Source organism: Bos indicus x Bos taurus, chromosome 6 (assembly GCF_003369695.1).
Source record: "Bos indicus x Bos taurus breed Angus x Brahman F1 hybrid chromosome 6, Bos_hybrid_MaternalHap_v2.0, whole genome shotgun sequence".
NCBI classification, from domain to species: Eukaryota; Metazoa; Chordata; class Mammalia; order Artiodactyla; family Bovidae; genus Bos; species Bos indicus x Bos taurus.
Window position 1 is genome coordinate 54,616,664 of NC_040081.1, and position 21,133 is coordinate 54,637,796.

Sequence of the window (21,133 nt, forward strand, 5' to 3'; positions counted from 1 at the left end):
TTTGTTGGCAAAGTAATGTCTCTGCTTTTGAATATGCTATCTAGGTTGGTCATAACTTTTCTTCCAAGGAGTAAGCGTCTTTTAATTTCATAGCTCAAATTTTATCACTAAGTAGTCAAGCGACTGATTAAATAATTATCTGAAGAGTTCCATGAGATTTCTGTCCAGTGTTTTCTAATTCAATATACTTATGAAGCTTTTATTTATTTTTAATATAAATTTATTTATTTTAATTGAAGGCTAATTAATTTACAATATTGTATTAGTTTTCCCATACATTGACATGAATCGGCCACGGGTGTACATGTGTTCCCCATCCTGAGTCCCCCCCTTTCACCTCCTTCCCCATCCCATCCCTCTGGGTCATCCCAGTACACCAGCCCTGAGCAACGTGTATCTTACATCGAACCTGGACTGTGATTCGTTTCACCTATGATAATATATGTGTTTCAATGCTGTTCTCCCAAATCATCCCACCCTCACCTTCTCCCACAAAGCCCAAAAGACTGTTCTATATATCCGTGTCCCTTTTGCTATCTCGCATACAGGGTTATAATTGCCATCTTTCTAAATTCCATATGTATGTATTAGTATACTATTTTGGTGTTTTTCTTTCTGGCTTACTTCACTCTGTATAATAGGATCCAGTTTCATCCACCTCATTAGAACTGAATCAAATGTGTTCTTTTTAATGGCTGAGTAATATTCCAATGTGCGTATGTACCACAGCTTTCTTATCCATTCATCTGCTGATGGTCATCTAAGTTGCTTCCATGTCCTGGCTACTATATGAAGCTTTAAAAAATTATTATTTTACCTTTGTTTTTATTTGAGCTAGTATGTTTTATAGTATTTATTTTTGTCACCATAAATACTTTCAGAAACAAAATAAGCATGACTGAGCGACTGAACTGAACTGAACTGAGGATGGAAAGATTGATGTAAGAGACAGGAAGTAGTGCTCGCTTTGGCAGCACATATACTAAAAAAGAGACAGGAAGTGAAAAAAGGGGGAAAAAAGAGGGAAGATTGATAGGAAGTTAATTTTCTTACATTTTTTCCTTTAGATTTCTGGACATTTGTGCTAATTTGCTGCCTCCACATATCTCATCATTCACCGCAGTAGATTCTAAATTTTAGAAATATCAAAATGTGAAAGTGAAGACAAGCAATTCCTTATAGAAAATGTCTTCAAGATCCTTTTATATTTGGAAGACACAAAGTAGTTTTAAAACAGCGACTCAAAATCTTGAGGGGATAACAAGACTGATAATTTGAATGCATTAAAAACGTGCCAAAACATTGTGTATGCATATGTTTACCTTTGCAAATTATATCACAGATGAAAGCCTGGTATATCTAGTGTAGAGAGTGCTGTAAAAGTTGATAAAGAGCAAAAAACTTACCGAACAGACAAATTAGGAGAGTTCACAAAAAATTAAATAAATTTGGTTATATGTCTCTGAAACTTATGAAAAATATTTGACCTCATTCAGGTAAGTGGAAATGTAATTTCAAATAAAATTGAGGTCTCATTTTTGGTTTATCTTCTAAACTAAAAGACTTGAAAATATCCAAAAATTTAACAACACATGCTATTTTGAGGCTGCTAGGATTCATGCACTCTTATGCTGGATGCAAATGAATGTAACTGTAATGGAGACAAAAATTGGTGCTTAGTTGCTCAGTTGTGTCCAACTCTTCACGACCCCATGAACTGAAGCCTGCTAGTCTCCTCTGTCCATAGAATTTTTCAAGCAAAACTCTTGGAGTGGGTTGCCGTTTCCTCCTCCAGGGGATATTCCTGACCCAAGGATCAACAAAAATAACAGTATCTAACAAAACTACATATAAACTAAAACTTTGGCTCACCAATTATCTTGTAACATTACATCTCACTTATGAATCATTAAGTATGTAAACTGACATACACATAAACCTTATTTTTAATTGCAAATGACCAGAAAGAACTGAAATATCCTAAAAATGTATATTGGTTGAATAAACTATAAAACACACAATGAAAATTGAATGCAGCCCTAATATCTCTTACACTTCCAAACTTTTAATTTGTGAGTCATAATTAGTGTGACTTATCTAGACATTGGAAGTTAATCTTCATTAGGAAAATAGTTACCCCCAAAATGTATATGTCACATTTTTTTCTGTTCTATTTTTAGGTAAATTAAAGATCGTATAAAGGAAGTCTTTGGGGGAGAACCTAGGCTTGAGCTGAATAGTAAGAAATGGTAGTATTTGAGAAAGTGAAATGTATAAGGAGGTAAATCTGCCTAAGTGAAAATGCAAGCCATTCTTAGGGAGAGAAAGCTCAGTAATTTCCAAATTATCATTTCAACCAAAAGCTGGTGGAATAGAGAATGGGCTCTCATATATTCAATTCCAGAGAAGATGTTAAAAATGAAATGACAACTAGCAAATTGTTAATTGTATTGGGCACAAAGTATATTCAATTGCTATTGGTGCAAGCACTTTAAAATCTTTCACTGAATTTTCAAAGCAGTATGTATTCCCAAATTACATTTGTGGTGAAGGAAAATTGATGTGAAGTCAAAGCCTACTCTGGTTATGGCTGTTCATGGCATAGCCTACTACTTTATTTTGTTCTCAGGGCTACAGTTTGAACTGTTTCATTTACTGGGGGATATAGTGAAATCAATAAAAATAATATCAAAGTCTATAAATGACTTATAGTGAATGAAAAGAATAGGGTTAAAATTCCTTTGTCTGAACAACAGCAAAAGATATACAAACAAGTAAAACAGGCCAGAAGAGCACATATGGACACATTATTTATAACATCAGGGTTGCAAGATAGAAAACTGATTCCAAAGTGCTTTCTGTCATACTGAATGAAATATGTCTTTGTGGATGTATTTTGTATTCTAATCCACATTACCATTACAAAATCTATAGAAATCATCCAGCTAGGCAGTTATGTCAGAATTTTTATTGAAAATGTAAAATAGTAATAATAAAACAGCTTTGGATGAAGCACCTAAATTTTTTGAAAGCCAGTTGTGGTTTTCCTGTTGGCAGAGAGTTTGCATGGAATTTCCTAGTTTTTAAAAAAATTGACTAAGATGGTATACTCATAGATCAGCTCTTGTATATCCTTTCATCAATATTCAGTAGTGAGAATTTTAATTCCTGGGTTATTTGAAATATTTGCACATTTAGATTGTAGCAAAATGTATATAGTTGCTGCTGTGGTTAAATTTATGTGTCAATTTGACTGGATTAAAGGATGCCCTGAGAGCTGATAAAACATTATTTCTGGGAGAAGGTGTCTCTGGAAGAGATTAAAAGAGAGAGCCTAATTGAGAAAAAAAGAAAAATTAACATTGACTGTATTTAGACTGCAAAGAAAATATTATTTTCTTTAAACATATTATGAATGTAAGAATTCTTTCAATCATGATATTTGAGAATTATGTTCCAGATTCTTTTTTAGGTTCTGAAAATACAAGAAAAATTTGTTCTTATTTGAGTGTAGTTTATAATGAATATTTTGTATTACTGAAATTGGATTGGATTGAAGGAGTTAGTTTCTACCAATTCTTTATTTGTTCTCTATAAGCATTTGTTATATTTTAGTGTATGGTGTGAGTAATCTTCTCTTATTTGAAACATACTTTCAAGGCTAATGAAAATTTTAATAAAGTGGTGGTATATCTCAATGTCATTAAGTAAGATGACATTAAAGGAAATAAATTGTTTTGTAACTAAAATTTTAAAAATTAGAAAGCCTATGTATATTGTAAGAGATGTCAATAACGAAGACTAAAGGAAAAAGGACTGTCTCTGTAGGACTAATCAATAGAAACTCTTAGATATAATTGAAAAACAGAGGAGCTCCTTAATTTACAGAAAGTTTGATGTGAAAGAAAGAAGAACAAAATAGTAGTATGGGTGAGGGAGTTTGTGGCTTCTCAATTAAATAATTTATATTAATTGAGATGTTCATCATAAAACTTCAAAACATTATTTTTTTTGCTTTTCAAAATCAGCATTTGTTCACATTCAATTTAATAAATTACAATATTAGTGATGAAATTTCTTGAAATACAAGTTTTAAATTAAGAAATTAATCACTGAACATACTGTGTTACAAAACTCATGGTCAGAAAGTGACATTGCATTTTTCCTTAAAAGAAGAAATTATCTTATTATTGACAAATAGACTTTTTAGAGATTTTAATTCTCTAGAGATTTTAAATCTCTAGATATTTTAATCTCTTTTTAGAGAATTTAATTTTTTAGAGATTTTAATTCTCTAGAGATTTTAATCTCTTTTTAGAGATTTAATTTTCAATAGCAGAATTGCTATTTACTAATTACAAAACTTCAGCTTCAATCCATTATGAATTTATCTCATGATCAAATATATAGTCTGTTCAAATATAGCTACTGTCAAAATGTAACCATCTATGAATTGTTTTTAACTTAATAAAATATCTAACATAATTGAAAATGGAAAGCAAAGTTTCAGGCTAACACTAAGTAACAGCTATTGACTTCTTAGTCTAGAAGCTTATTTCTCTACAAAAGCATACACATGAAAATTATATTGCTATACACTGAAACTTTAAAATTAATTTCATCTGGAATATTAGGAGCACAAAAGGACTGAGATTAAAAGAATAACTCTAAAATAGTCTTTTCCTTTGCTAATTTCATAAGTATAAAAATTCTATGATTATAATTTTTAAATTCTGATTCAGCAATGTATTTTAGATGTATGACTTTTAACAGTCCATTCAGCAACAGTTTATTCAAAAAGCAAACATGCTTGGTTAATTTTAATAGATATTATGTGAAAAGTAACAATAATTTGTGTAAGTTACATTGGGTCTCTGAATTGATACCTCTTTTCTTCGTTCTTGGCATTTTTATTGAATCTCTTTTATACTGAGAAATATTTCTCACCAAGAACATGAAATTATGTCCTAGGCATTTCATGTATTTGTATATATCCATGATGATTTGGGTTTGGCTTTTACATCTTCATGATATACATAAATATGCATATAATAAACCTTGTTCTAAACAGCAAATTATCTTTACATAAAGGTATCATTGCTTTGTTGAGTTACAAGGAATTGCATGTATAAATTCATCCTCATGTACTAGAGATTTTTGCTTTGTTCTTATTTTCACCTTCAAAAACCTTTAACAGGTCCAGACTTTTATTTTTAAAGGAAACTACTATCCACTATCTGCTGTTGAAAAACTAGCCTGCCAGGTCCTTATACACTGGTAACTATATTGGTTGTCATGTAAATCACAGTCACAGTTGAGTGGACTACAGGATGGGTAGAGACTAGGAAAAAAAAGAGTGTCTGTAGTTATTTGGGCCAAATCATATTCTTTATTGTGAATAAAGGATTTGACAGTACATGATGATAAACATGCAGAAACAAAAAATATCATGGATGATACAAGGCATGATTAAAAAAGTTAAATGTTATCAAAGCTATAATTAATAAGCAGACATGAGGAAGTGAATGGAATGAAGAATGAAGTTGAATGTGATAAGATTAGAGGAGCAAATGTAGAGAGGATCTGAGGGATCAGGATGGAAATCCAAGAAACCATTTTAGAAATGTGACTTAAAGATTCAAATCTTATATATTATAGAGTCTGCCATGGGACATCACTCAGCTGGCAAACTAGACCATATATCTAATTAATTAAAATATTATTAAGTACTGATATATTTTATAGACTTGACTTTTTAAATATACATGAATTTTCTATATAATCATGTTGAAAATGAAAAAAATAATAATCTCTTTACATTTTGTTAGTTATTTGGATTAATTTAGCTGAGTCGATCTTACAATTTGATATATGCAGAACAACTGAGAAACTTGTTAGACAATGCCTGTGGCTGACTTATTTCATTCCTTAAGGTCCTTTAGGCTTATATAATGGCAGAGTTTCCTTCTTTTTTAAGGCTGAATATTTTTTTTTACCATTTTTTTACCATTTTTTACCATTTTTTACCATTTTTACCATTTTTTTACCATTTTTTACCATTTTTTACCATTTTTACCATTTTTTACCATTTTTTACCATTTTTTTACCATTCATTTGTCAATGGGTGCATGGGTTCTTATCACATCTTGACTATTGTGAATAGTGTTTCAGTGAACAAGAGAGGCCAGACAGCTCCTTGATACTCTTTTGTATATAAACCCATTGATTCCATTTACTTGGGAATCTAAAATAGTCAAACTCATAGAAGCAGAGAATACAATACTGGTTGACAGATATAAGGTGTTGGAGGAAGTGGGAGTTGTTTTTTTCGTAAGTATAAAGTTTCAAATATACTGATGAATTATTTATAGAGATCTGCTATACCATATCTTACCTGTAGTTACATTATAGTATTGTGTACTTCAGAATATAAGAGGGAGTTCTTATATTCTTACACAGAAACAAACAAAAAGCTAAGGTCACAGGAGACTTTGGGAGGTGCTAGATATGTGTGTTAACTTGATTGTGGTGATGGTATCATGGATGTTTGCATATCTCCAAATTCATCAGTGGTACAGTTGTACACCTTATGAATATATACACACACACATATATATTTCATATTTCCTGTTAATATTTCAAAACAAATTCATAAGAGTCAGAGCCCAAATCTCTGTCTCACCTTTCATACCCAGTCTGTTTTCAATATGACCTCTTCTACGTCTAGAATATGGTCCTTATTTGCCTGTTACTCATTTTTATTCCCAGGATTCTAGACAAAGCTTTCCAAAGAATGTACTATGGAATACTGTGCTCCATGGGAAAAAAAAGTTGTAAATAAGTAAATTTGGGAAAATTCTGATCTGATTCTGTGTATATTAGCATACTGAATCACATTAAAGTGAAATCACTCAGTTGTGTCCGACTCTTTGTGACCCCATGGACTGTAGTCCACCAGGCTTCTCTGTCCATGGGATTTTCCAGGCATGAAGACTGGGGTGGGTTGCCATTTCCTTCTCCAGGAGATCTCCCTGACCCAGGGATTGAACCCGGGTCTCCTGCATTGTAGGCAGATACTTTACCGTCTGAGCCACCAGGGAAGTCACATCAGCAATATTAAATATCAAGCACATTAGCATATCAGTCTTTCAGTTCTGTTTGAATCTGAGATACCACGGACTGCAACACACCAGGGTTCCCTGTCCTTCACTGTCTCCTGGAGTTTTCTCAAACTCATGTTAATTGAGTCTATGATGCCATCTAACTATATCATCCTCAGTCACTCTCTTAATTTCCTATTCTCAATCTTTCCCAGCATCAGTATCTTTTCTAATGAGTTAGCTCTTTACATCACGTGGCCAAAGTATTGGAGCTTCATTCAGCATCAGTCCTTCCAATGAATATTCATGGTTCATTTCCTTTAGGATTGACTGGTTTAATCTCCATGTAGTTCAATTCAGTTCAGTTCTGTCGCTCAGTCGAGTCTGACTCTTTCCAACCCCATGTACAGCAGCACGCCAGGGCTCCCTGTCCGTCACCAACTCCCAGAGTTTACTCAAACCCATATCCACTGAGTCACTAATGAAATCCAACTATCTCATCCTCTGTCATCCCTTTCTTCTCCCACCTTCAATCTTTCCCAGCATCAGGGTCTTTTCAAATGAGTCAGTTCTTCGCATCAGGTGGCCAAATCACTGGAGTTTCAGCTTCAAAATCAGTCTTTCCAATGAATATTCATGACTGATTTCCTTTAGGATTGACTGTTTTCATCTCCTTGCAGTTCAAGGGACTCTGAAGAGTCTTCTCCAAAACATAGGTCAAATGCATCAATAATGTGGTGCTCAGCTTTCTTTATAGTCCAACGCTCACATCCATACATGACTACTGGAAAAAAAAAATAGCCTTGACTACACGGACCTTTGTTGGCAAAGTAACATCTCTGCTTTTTAATATGCTGATGAGGATGGTCATAACTTATCTCCCAAGGAGTAATCATCTTTTAATTTCATGACTGCAGGTACCATCTGCAGTGATTTTGGAGCCCCCCAAAATAAATTCTGCCACTGTTTCTACTGTTTCTCCATCATTTGCCATGAAGTGATGGGACCAGATCCCATGATCTATGTTTTCTGAATTAGCTTTAAGCCAACTTTTTCACTCTCCTCTCATTTCCCAGCCATCTATGGTGTCGCACAGAGTCAGACACAACTGAAGCGAATTAACATGCATGTATGTATGCATTGGAGAAGGAAATGGCAACCTACTCCAGTATTCTTGCCTGGAGAATCCCAGGGACAGAGGAACCTAGTGAGCTGCTATCTGTGTGGTCGCACAGAGCCGGACACGACTGATGCGACTTAGCAGCAGTAGCAGCTTTCACTTTCATCCAGAAGCTCATTAGTTTTTCTTCACTTTCTGCTGTAAGGGTGGTGTCATCTGCATATCTGAGGTTATTAATATTTCTCCTGGCAATCTTGATTCAAGCTTGTGCTTCACCCAGGCCAGCATTTCTCATATGTACTCTGCATATAAGTTAAATAAGCAGGGTGACAATATACAGCCTTGACGTACTCCTTTTCCTATTTGGAACCAGTCTGTTGTTCCATGTCCAGTTCTGACTGTTGCTTTCTGACTTGCATACAGGTTTCTCAAGTGGCAGGTCAGGTGGTCTGGTATTCGCATCTCTTTCAGATTTTGCCACAGTTTATTGTGATCCACACAGTCAAAGGCTTTGGCATAGTCAATAAAGCAGAAATAGATGTTTTTCTGGAACTCTCTTGCTTTTTCAGTGATCCAGCAGATGGCAAATTGATCTCTGGTTCCTCTGCCTTTTCTAAAACCAGCTTGAACATCTGAAAGTTCATGGTTCATGTATTTCTGAAGCCTGGCTTGGAAAATTTTGAGCATTACTTTACTAGCATGTGAGATGAGTGCAATTATGTGGTAGTTTAAGCATTCTTTGGCATTGCCTTTCTTTGGGATTGGAATGAAAAGTGCCCTTTTCCAGTCCTGTGGCCACAGCTGAGTTTTCCAAAATTTCTGGCATATTCACTGCAGCACTTTCACAGCATCATCTTTTAGTATTTGAAATAGCTCGACTAGAATACCATCACTTCCACTAGCTTTGTTCACAGTGATTCTTCCTAAGGCCGACTTGACTTCACATTCCAGGTGTCTGGCTTTAGGTGATTGATCACACCATCATGACTATCTGTGTCGTGAAGATTTTTTTTGCACAGTTTTTCTGTGTATTCTTGCCACCTCTTCTTAATATCTTCTGCTTCTGTTAGGTCTGTGTAATTTAATTTCTGTCCTTTATTGAGCCCATCTTTGCATGAAATATTCCCTTGGTATCTCTAATTTTCTTGAAGAGATATCTAGTCTTTACCATTCTATTGTTTTTCCTCTATTTCCTTGAATTGATCACTGAGTAAGATTTTCTTATCTCTCCTTGCTCTTTTTTGGAACTCTCCATTCAAATGGGTATATTTTTCCTTTTCTCCTTTGCTTTTCACTTCTCTTCTTTTCACAGCTATTTGTAAGGCCTCCTCAGTTAGCTATTTTGCTTTTGAGCATTTCTTTTTCTTGGGGATGGTCTTGCTCCCTGTCTCCTGTACAGTATCATGAACCTCTGTCCATAGTTCATCAGGCACTCAGTCTATCAGATCTAGCCCCTTAAATCTATTTGTCACTTCTACTGTATAATGGTAAGGGGTTTGATTTAGGTCATACCTGAATGGTCTAGTTGTTTTCCCTACTTTCTTCTGTTATATCTGAATTTTGCAATAAGGAGTTCATGATCTTAGCCACAGTCAGCTCCCAGTCTTGTTTTTGCTGACTGTATAGAGCTTCTACATCTTTGGCTAAAAAGAATATAATCAATTTGATTTCATTGTTGACCATCTGGTGATATCCTTGTGTAGTCTTGTATTTTGGAAGAGGGTATTTTCTATGATCAGTGCATTCTCCTGTCAAAACTCTTTACCCTGCTTCATTCTGTACTCCAAGGCCAAATTTGTCTGTTACTCTAGGTGTTTCTTCTACTTTTGCATTCCAGTCCCCTATTATGAAAAGGACATCGTTTTGGGTATTAGCTCTAAAAGGCCTTGTGGGTCTTCATAGAACCATTCAACTTCAACTTCCTCAGCATTACTGGTCAGGGCATAGACTTGGATTACTTTGTTATTGAATGGTTTGCCTTGGAAATGAACAAAGATCATTCTGTCGTTTTTGAGATTGCATCCAACTAGTGCATGTCAGACTCTTTTGTTGACTATGATGCATACTCCATTTCTTCTAAGGGATTCTTGCCCACAGTAGTAGATCTAATGGTTGTCTGAGTTAAATTACCCATTCCAGTCCATTTTAGTTCACTAATTCCTAAAATGTTGATGTTCACTCTTGCCATCTCCTGTTTGATTACTTCCTATTTGCCTTGATTCATGGATGAATATTCCATGTTCCTATGCAATATTGCTCTTTACAGCATTGTGCAAGGAACTCTCAAAAGTATTCCCCATTACCACAGTTCGAAAGCATCAATTATTTGGCACTCAGCCTTCTTTATTGTCCAACTCTCACATCTGTACGTGACTATTATAAAAACTATAGCTTGATATGGGCCTTTGTTGGCAAAGTGATGTCTCTGTTTTTTAATACAGTGTCTAGGTTTGTTATAGCTTTTCTTCCAAGGAGCAATTAGCATATTAAACACCACAAAAACATTTTCAGTCAGTGTATATTTATAAATTTAAGGACCTAATGTATCATCACTGTTTTTGACCATAGAACCATTTCATTCTATAAAATAATATTAATATATAATAAACTGTTTCCCTTGAAACACTAGGCAATGAAAAAATTAAAACATATTCTTTTAAATTATATGTGTCTGTAAACATTGTATACAGGAGGATAGTATTGAAGGATTCTGCCTATGTTTTTTTAATTCATCATCAATAGACTTAATAACTTAAAAGTATTTTCCAGCTGCCTCTACATGCCATTCATAAATAAAAATATTTACTTACATTCTATATTTACTAGCCTGTTGGAAATTACATACATTAAAGGAACTATGTCTCATTCCTGAAATCTGATTAAAAAAATAAAAAATAATCAGTTGTGAATGGCTTAGGCATTGACCTCTTATAAATGAGGAAACTAGGGGAAAATTACCATAATTTTAATGACTTGCCTTGACATTTTAGCCACAAATACTATGCTCATGGAAACCAATACTGAATACATGCATTTCGAAGTTTAGAATGTCTTCTGAGGTTTTTATTCTTATAATTTTATCTTTATATTTTTATAATCTTATGATCTCAGATAAGTAAGTTAACTTCTCTGTGTGTCAGTTGCTTCATCTGCCAAACGGTAATTTTAATATTACTTTTCCTAGAATTGTGAAAACTAAATGAAACAATCCATTAAATGTTTTTTGGAATAATGCCTAGTACATAGTAAGCACTTGATAGATATTACATTATGATAATAAAGGTTAATTTGAAAAGTTTACTAGAAGCACCTTAATTCAAATATTTATTTGAGATAAGACTGGAAATTATAATTTTATGTTTATTTTATAATATACATAGTGAACAACATCACTTCCCATGAATAATCAGACAAATATATTCCAAATAAAATTATCAATTGCAACTGTCCCTTCAGGGATCAGAGAGTAACAGTCACCTTCTTTAAAAGTGACACTTGCCATATTAGAACTTGGTGCAAGAGACTATAAGGGATTTACCATTCTGCTCTAATTCAATGTTAAGTTTAATAAGACAATATTTCAGTACTCCATCCTTCAGTAGAAAGGCTATAATAACATTGGATATATGTCTTGCAGTATATTACAATGCCTTCATCATATAAAAACAAGTTATATATACAAAAGCTGTATGTTACAAAATATTAAAATAAAAAATAAATATCATTCCTTCCTTTAGGAAACAATATCACTGTTAGAATACTTGAACATAAATGTGGTTTGAGTTTATATGCAGTCAGGGATTACAAGTTTAGCAAAAAGAAAATTTAAATCAAGATGATTCTGCTCGGAGGCTTCTATTGTGTCTTTTTCTAATTTGATAATCAGGTTACATGATTCATGATCTTTAACAGTTTTCTTCCAGGAGAAATATTATACAATACTTTGAAACTAATCTATACATTCTGAAGCTTTTGCTTTTTTGTCATTCACTTGCTTGCTTTGTAATACTGTAAATACCTAAATCAAAACATTGCTACAGATATATTGTGTATGACAACTACATTTGTCACTATAGTATACTGGAGATGGCTACTTTGGGGCTGAGTGAAGAAATCACTTTTTTTTTCCATTTGCCGATGAGTAAATGAGTGGTTGTTAATAGGCAGTATGGTTAATGATTTATATATGGTTTTTGTTGTTGTTGTTTAGTTGCTAAACCATGCCCAACTCTCTTGCAACTCTGTGGATTGTAACCCATCAGGCTCCTCTGTACATGGAATTTTCCAGGCAGGAATACTGGAATATAGAATCTCTGTCTCAATGGACTTGAATCTGAGCAAACTCTGGGACATAGTGAAGGACAGTGTGCTGCAGTCAGTGGGGTCACAAAGAGTCAGAGAGGACTTAGAGACTGAACAACAAAAATACTGGATTGGGTTCCCATTTCTTTCTCCAGGGGATCTTTTGACCCAGGGTTCAAGCCCACGACTCCTGCATTAGAATGACCCAATTGACTCATTCACACTGAACCACCTAGGAAGCCCCATATGCTTTAGAAGCCATGTGTTTTAGAAGCTTCTAAAAACATAAAAGTGAAATCAATTGTCAACAAAATATAACAGCTATGTTATGGAGTAAGTGGGATACTATATAGCTTGAGAGACTGTTGCTTGTGCCAAGAGATCAGTTCTTTCCTGTTTGAAATAAAATATGCTATTGGATTTAATAGACTAAAATAAATAGGCATAAATAGAGATCAAAGAATCAGCAGGGTTACTTGTTTCTCCCCAAGCATATGAATATTATTGCCCTTATGATAGACATCTATTAATATTTTGGATCTCCAATACTGGTGTAAATTGTAAACATTTTTGGAATTCTTTCTACAGATACAGATTTGAGGACTCCACTATCAGAGATTCCTATCAGTCGGTCTTGACTGAAGTCAAGATATGTGATATGTTTAAGAGCTGCATGAGGACATGATGCTAACTAGTTGAGGTTTACATGTAGGTAGTATCACTAGTAAACAGAGGGTACAGAAAATAAAGCTGATAGATGCAAAAAGTATCCTAGGGAAAGAAGCTGCTACAAACAATGGGAAATGCTTCCATGGTGGAAACACATTTGTTATGTAGCCTTACTACTCTAAGTGGCATCAGATCAAAAGAACAGTAGCATCTGCTCACCAGGAAGCATTTTGAAAATGCCCAATCTCAAATCCAACACGTGTCTTCCTGAAACCAAATCTGAATTTTAATAAAATCCTCAGATAGCATATTAATGTTTAAAAAACACTGAAATAAAAGGAACAGAAAACGTACATCTGCTCTGTCATTCTACTTTTGATTGGGAAAATATGAGGTCCTGTAATGTAATTTCTGCACATTTATTTAATGTGATTCCTGCCATTATAAGTGTGCCATTTGGTTTTTGCTTGTTTATTGGCAGCATATTTTATTCCTGAAACATTAACATTTATTAATTTGAATACATTGGAAAATAATTAATGCACATTTATCTTCAGGTGAAAAAATGAAATATGCTTGTCAATAGAAGGACAGTCTATCAAAATTTATAAGACATGGAGGAAAAACTAAACTCCTATTCCCCTAATATTAGCTTTTTATTTGATAACTCAGTGCACTAAAGAGTAAAAATTCATTGTCTTTAAATCTATCAGATTTCAGTTAAAACTCATGTAGCATTAATGTATAGATCAGAAAGTTGGTAAACTGACTGTCGTTGGTGAGCAAAAGCCTAGAAATAGTAACAGATTGCTCTTGGATTTTTAGGCCTTCAGCTACATATTCTGCTCACAGAAAGATTAACTTCCTCTAGAATTCCATCATGTTACAAAATGCCATTAACTCCTGATAGTCATAAACACATTAAATAACAACCATCGATGTTGCTTTGACAGCTCTAAAGAATTTGTATGCAGTTTTAATGACGGAGAACCTCACTCATCATAATTTCTGAGTGTAGAATTGATCCTTGGAAGAGAGGCTGATAATTTGATTGTTCTATAATGTGCTAGTGCATAATTTCAGAAAGAGAAATCATTTTCTGAAGAAACTAATTGCATGCAAATGACTCTGTTCACAAGATGTTAATAAAATTAGAAATTCGTTTCAAAAATGAAGAAAAAATAGTATGAAGTAAAATGCCTTGAAGAGGTAGATGGCTAAAGAATACAATAGAGATATAATCCTGGGAAAGTGCAAGACAGAATCTATGTCAAGGAGAGGAAACGTGTGCTTTTTTTTTTTTTTTTTTTTAACTGTATCAAGAATACTCCGTTGTCCTTTACTTAACCTTTTAAAATCTAAATGGTAATAAGAATTGTGAAAATTTCAATTCATATTGGAATTATATTGGTCTTTGTGGGAGAGAGATATCACAAAAATCTTTCCCAACAGAAAAAAGAATTCATACCATACAGCCTTTAGCTCCAAGACTGGGTTGCCTCAGGCCAAAGAACTAACAGAGTGGAAGCACAGCCTCACCCCTCAGCAGACAATAGGATTAAAGAAATACTGAGTATGGCCCCGCCCACCAGAGCAGAAGCTTGCTCAAGCCTTTTATTCTTTTCCATCAGAGGGCAGACAAAAGAAGCAAGCACTATAAGCCTGCAACCTCCAGAATGAAAACTACAATCACAGAAAGCTAACCAAAAATAATTATATGGATTATAGCCTTGTGTAACTCAATGAAGCTATGAGCCATGCCATGCAGGGCCATCCAAGGTGGGCGGATGTATTGCTGATCCTGTTCATGAAGCCATATCGCACAAAGTACCCATGACCAAGTGAGTACCTCCTGATGTAGTATAAGTGATCTCAGCTGCTGCTTAGTCATTATTTACAAAATGTGGGGCAAGAGCAAGAGGCCGTGGGATGAGAGAGCCTTAGCACACCATCTTGGCTAATTTGCCCTTTCCCTACAACAGGTCATGGTAGATAGTTCTGACGAAACATAGTCCACCAGAGAAGGAAATGACAAACCACTTCAGCATTCTTGCCTCAAGAACCCCATGAAGAGTATGTAAAGGAAAAAATATATGACATTGAAAGATGAGCCCCACAGATAGGTAGATGTCCAATAGGCTACGGGGGAAGAACGGAGAAATAGCTCCACAAAGACTGAAGCAGCTTGGCCAAAGTGGAAGATGAAACGTGAAACCTGAGTTCTGTTCACGGAGCCAAAGAATGAATGTCTCAAACTCGCACTCATACAAGCAAAGTTTATTTTAAAGAACAGAGATATGAAGCTCACAGAATAGACACTTAGAGTAGGGGAAGAGCCCCAAAAGCCAGGGATTATGGTGGTTTTATATCTTTACTAGTACTGATCTGTATATTTTTTGTTGGCTCATGACTTTAAAATATGTTATTTTGACCAACCAGTTTGAACGTCACACTGTCCGGTTTGCCATTTTTATGGCTTTTTTGGATCCCCAAGGTTCTCAATTTCTTCAGACATTGTGACGCCATCCCACGACCCTTTCTCAAGACCCCAGACCATTATTTAGGAACTAAATGTATGTTTAAGACCTAATGGTCTTTTTGGAGGGTTTTTTTTTTTTTTTCCTTGATAAATTGGAAAGCAGTTAATACGATTGTCTTTTCGTGGGGTCCGGGTGCTCTATGAATCTCTAGATATTAATGTGAATGCCCAGAAACTGAAGTAGCAAATACAGATTTTGGCTAACAGAGCAAAAGTTTTATCTGAGAGAATGAAAATTGAAATCAGAAAACTAACCTACTTTCTGACCCTACACTGACTACCTAAAAATTGCTGCATCAAAATGATGCTCAGTTGTGAATGTATCTTGTGTTGAAAGCAAAGTCTGATGCTGTAAAGAACAATATTGCATAGAAACCTGGAATGTTAAGTCCATGAATCAAGGTAAGTTGGACATGGTCAAGCAGGAGATGCCAAGAGTGAACCTCGACATCTTAAGAATCAGTGAAATAAAATGGACAAGAATGGGTGAATTTATTTCAGATGACCATTATATCTATTATGTGGGCAAGAATCCCTTAGAAGAAATGGAATAGCCCTCATAGTCAACAAGAGAGGGCAAAATACAGTACTTGAGTGCAATCTCTAAAACAACAGAATGATCTCAGTTTGTTTCCAAGGCAAAGCATTCAACATCACAGTAATCCAAGTCCATGCCACAACCACTAGTTGATGCCAAAGACACTGAAGTTGAATGGTTCTATGAAGACCCACAAGACATTTTAGACTGAATTTAAAAAAAAAAAGATATCTTTTTCATCATAGAGGATTGGAATGCAAAAATAGGAAGTCAAGAGATACCTGGAGTAACAGGTAAGTTTGGCCTTGGTGTATAAAATGAAGCAGGGCAAAGGCTAAGAGTTTTGCCAAGAGAACACACTTGTCTAGGAAACACCCGCTTCCAAAACACAACAGACAACTCTACATATAGACATCACCAGATAGTCAACACTGAAATCAGATTGACTATATTCTTTGCAGCCAAAGATAGAGAAGCTCTATACTGTTAGAAAAGGCAGAGGAACCAGAGATCAAATTGCCAACATCTGCTGGATCATCGAAAAAGCAAGAGAGTTCCAGAAAAACATCTGCTTTATTGACTATGCCAAAAGCTTTGACTGGGTGGATCACAACAAACTGTGCAAAATTCTAAAAGAGACGGGAATACCAGACCACCTGACCTGCCTCTTGAGAAACCTGTATGCAGATCAGGAAGCAACAGTTAGAACTGGACATAGAACAATAGGCTGGTTCCAAATGGGGGAAATAAGACATGAAGGCTATATTCTGTCACCCTGCTTATTTAACTTATATGCAGAGTACATCATGTGAAGTGCTGGGCTGGATGAAGCACAAGCTGGAATCAAGATTGCCAGGAGCAATATCAATAACCACAGATATGCAGATGACACCACCCATAATGGCAGACAGTGAAGAATTAAAGAGCCTCTTGATGAAAGTGAAAGAGGAGAGTGAAAAAGCTGGTTTAAAACTCAACGTTCAGAAAACTAAGATTGTGGCATCTGGTCCCATCACTTCATGGCAAATAGATGGTGGAAACATTGGAAACAGTGAGAGACTCTATATTCTTGAGTTCCAAAATCACTGCAGATGGTGACTGCAACCATGAAGTTAAAAGACACTTGTTCATTGGAAGAAAAGCTATGACCAACCTACACAACATATAAAAAGGAGAGACATTACTTTGCTGGTGACAAAGGTCCATCTAAATTGGTCATGCATGAATGTGAGAGTTGGACTATAAAGAAAGCTGAATGCATAAGAATTGATGCTTTTGAACTGTGGTGTTGGGGAAGACTCTTGAGAGTCCCTTGGACTGAAAGCAGATCAAACCAGTCAATCCAAAAGGAAACCAATCCTGAATATTCATGGGAAAGACTGATGCTGAAGCTGAAGCTCCAATACTTTGGCCACATGATGCAAAGAGCTGAGTCATTGGAAAAGACTCTGATGCTTGTAAAGTTTGAAGGCAGCAGGAGATGGAGATGACAGAAGATGACATGGTTGGATGGCGTCACTGACTCGATGGACATGAGATTGAGCAAGCTGTGGGTGTTGGTGATGGACAAGAGAAGCCTGGCATGCTGCAGCCCATGGGGTTGCAAAGAGTCAGACACGACTGATCAACTGAACTGATTGAAATAATGATTAACAAGTTTAGTAAGAGAGAAGTTATTTATGACTTTGACCAGAAAATTTACAACAGAGTGGGGAGAGGCACAAGTGATTGATTGGAATAAAGAAATGATAAATGGTGGGAACTTAAGGGTCACACATTTATGTAGCTCCTGTTAGGAGTTTTACTGTGGAAGAGGTCATAAAGATTTGGGAGAATGGACGGAAAAACACATAAGGTCAAAGAATTAGCTTTTCTTCTGTCTATTGGTGTGTTTTAAAATGGTAGCTCCTTGAAGCATGTTCACTTGATGGTGGTAGTGATAGCAATACAAATGAAACAAACCCTGATACCAGTCAGCAGGAGAATTTTGTGGGTTTAAAGGATAGTGTGGAGAAGGAAATTACAACCCACTGCAGTATTCTTGTCTGGAAAATCCCATGGAAAGAGGAACCTGGCAGGGTACAGTCCATGGGGTCACAAGAGTTGGATATGACTTAGCGACTAAACCACCACCTAAAGAAAGTGAATGTGGTTTGATTTTTTTTTTTTTAAGTGAAGTGGCCTCAGCTAGATGTGGAGATTTCTTTTACTAAAATCAATAAACTGTATATGAATATGGTTGCAAATACAAGTATTTGATGGTGAAAAGGATAAATGGAAGAAGTGATTTTCATCTGATGAATTTATTTGCTCAGAAAAACATGATTTAATGTTTTCAAGTAAGACTCAAGAGTGTTGAAAAACTGAGAAGAAAAAATAGTAAGACAAAGTTGCACAGGAAGTCAATTCTATTGAGGGACAGTTGCAAGCAGGCAGAACCTTGGAGGCAATCAGATTTGGAATTTTCCAGAATACCTCACTGAGAAAGATAAAGTAAAGAGAATCAAGTTTGTAAGATGGTGTTTTCACTTATTGACAAAGTAATCGAAGCCTGGTAAAGAAAACTTAAAAATGTGTCAGAAATAATAGAGAACGTAAAATGTGTTCTCTATATGTCTGAGTATATTACTGAGATCTCTCAATGAGTCAAAGGATTTCTGAACCAGGGGTCCTAAAATAAATAATGTACGATGATTCAGGGTGACAGTCCAAGAGTAGAGGGTGTGAAATAAATACTATGCAGAGGGTATGACTTTGGTTTTAATTAGATTTTGTATTACCAATATTTAAACACTTCATTGGTTTCCAGGTAAGTTTTAGATATAGACTAAACTCCTTATTTTTGCCTACAACTAACTTCCTGCTTAATCTGACACACACCCACTTGTCCAACCCTGTTTATATGGAAAAAGAAATTGTTTTACAGGATTTCCCTGTTAAATCCTACTTCTGCTTTATATGCCACCTATTCTCAACTTTAAGCTTTGTGTTTCTGACATGCAGAAATTAACCAGACAAGCAGAGAACAGGTTAGGGATGCTGGTTCTGTGCCTTCTCTATGCCCAATTTTTATCTTCCCTGGTGGCTCAGACTGTAAAGAATCTGCCTGCGGTGAAGTAGACCTGGGTTCGATCCCTGGGTTGGGAAGATCCCCTGGAGAAGGGCATGGCAACCCACTCCAGTATTCTTGCCTGGAAAATCCCCATGGACAGAGGAGCCTGGCGGGCTGCAGTCCGTGGGGTTGCAAAGAGTCTGATAGGGTTGAGCGACTAAGCACAGCACAGCACAGCACCATATACTAGCTAAAATTCCAATTGTCTCTCTTACATATCTTTGTGCGCTTGAGTTTCTTTCACTATTGTAAAACTATACTTGGAGTATTAAGCACAGTGGAGAAAACAAATATGCTTCAATTTGTTTTTTTTGTTTTTTCAGAAACACATAATTAAACTTGCTAAAATGACAAAGACATTCTCATGTCTTTCTATGTAGCATAGGTTTGTACCCTGAGTAATTAGAAGTTTTGCTGGTGAAACAAATTTAGTTTGGAGATACTTCCAAATACTCTTATCTTTATTAGAAATAAATGGTATTTTATAAGAACTAATTATTTTACAATTATAAAACATGATGTTTGCTCTTAGCACAAAGGATAAAAGCTTCCCAGGTGACACAGTGGTAAAGAATCCATGAGACACAGGAGACATGGGTTTGATCCCTGTGTCAGGAAGATCCCCTGCAGTAGGAAATGACAATCTGCCAAGGAATGTATTCTTGCCTGGAAAATTCCTTGGACAGAGGAGCCTGGTGGTGACATGGGGCATAAAATGTAGTCCATGAGGCTACAAAGAGTTAGATGCAACTGAGTGAATTAGCACATACCCACATAGCCCAAATGAAAAATAGTTGAAAGACCTGCTGTAGAAGGTCTTCCTATTTTAGTATAATAGGAAATAAATTAGAGATAGGTTGAGTCTAAGAATGTCTGAAACTACAGCAGTCTATGACATCAAAGAAATGTCATGTTGGGATGCTGAGAAAATCATTCTCTCTACACACATATGTAAGGTCATGGAAATTTTTAAAATATTTCTGTTGCAAATGCATGTATATTGTATGTATGTAGGTAGGTAGTACCAAATATTTGTACAGGAGAGATTGACATGTTAAATTTTCCTATTTTTAAAAATTATATTTATACAATATGCAAATTGTTGATTTCTGTTCTTACCAGGCTTTAAAAACAGAAGTTTATTTTTACTATACATATTGATGGCTTAACTAGTGTTAAAATATATGTTTTAAGCAAATACATGTTGTCTTATTATTAATATCTAATTTCTGAAAATCCATCTATACATCATGAAGGTGAAAGAATTAAATGACATGTAAGAAACTTCCTTAAAAATTATCCCTTTTTTGAGAGTTATGCTATTCAATGAGAATTTTTAGCACTTTGAGCCTGAGAAACAGCATCTCAACTAACCCTGAGAGAACAGCTTTGAGGAGGCAGGTGGGGAGCTAGGATATATAGAAGTTTTGCAATGAGGATCAGATAGTTGGAACACCAAAAGGTTATGTTAGTTAAAGAAAATCATATATCTCAAGACATTTAACACTTTTCTGTGTATGGAAAAATGCAAGAGTTTGAGCTCACTGAAATCATTCTTTGATATGCACCTCAGCTATCTGGGGCCAGCATACTATGTTTTAATATCCTAGGTTTTGTCAGGGTTCAGCAGCTCATGTTGGAAGGGTTTGATTGCTGATGACTGTGATATCCTTTGTTTACTGATATGGCAGAAAATTTTATATTTCTCAGATCCTCTTCTTGGTCCAAAATTTGACTAATATTTGGGAGACGA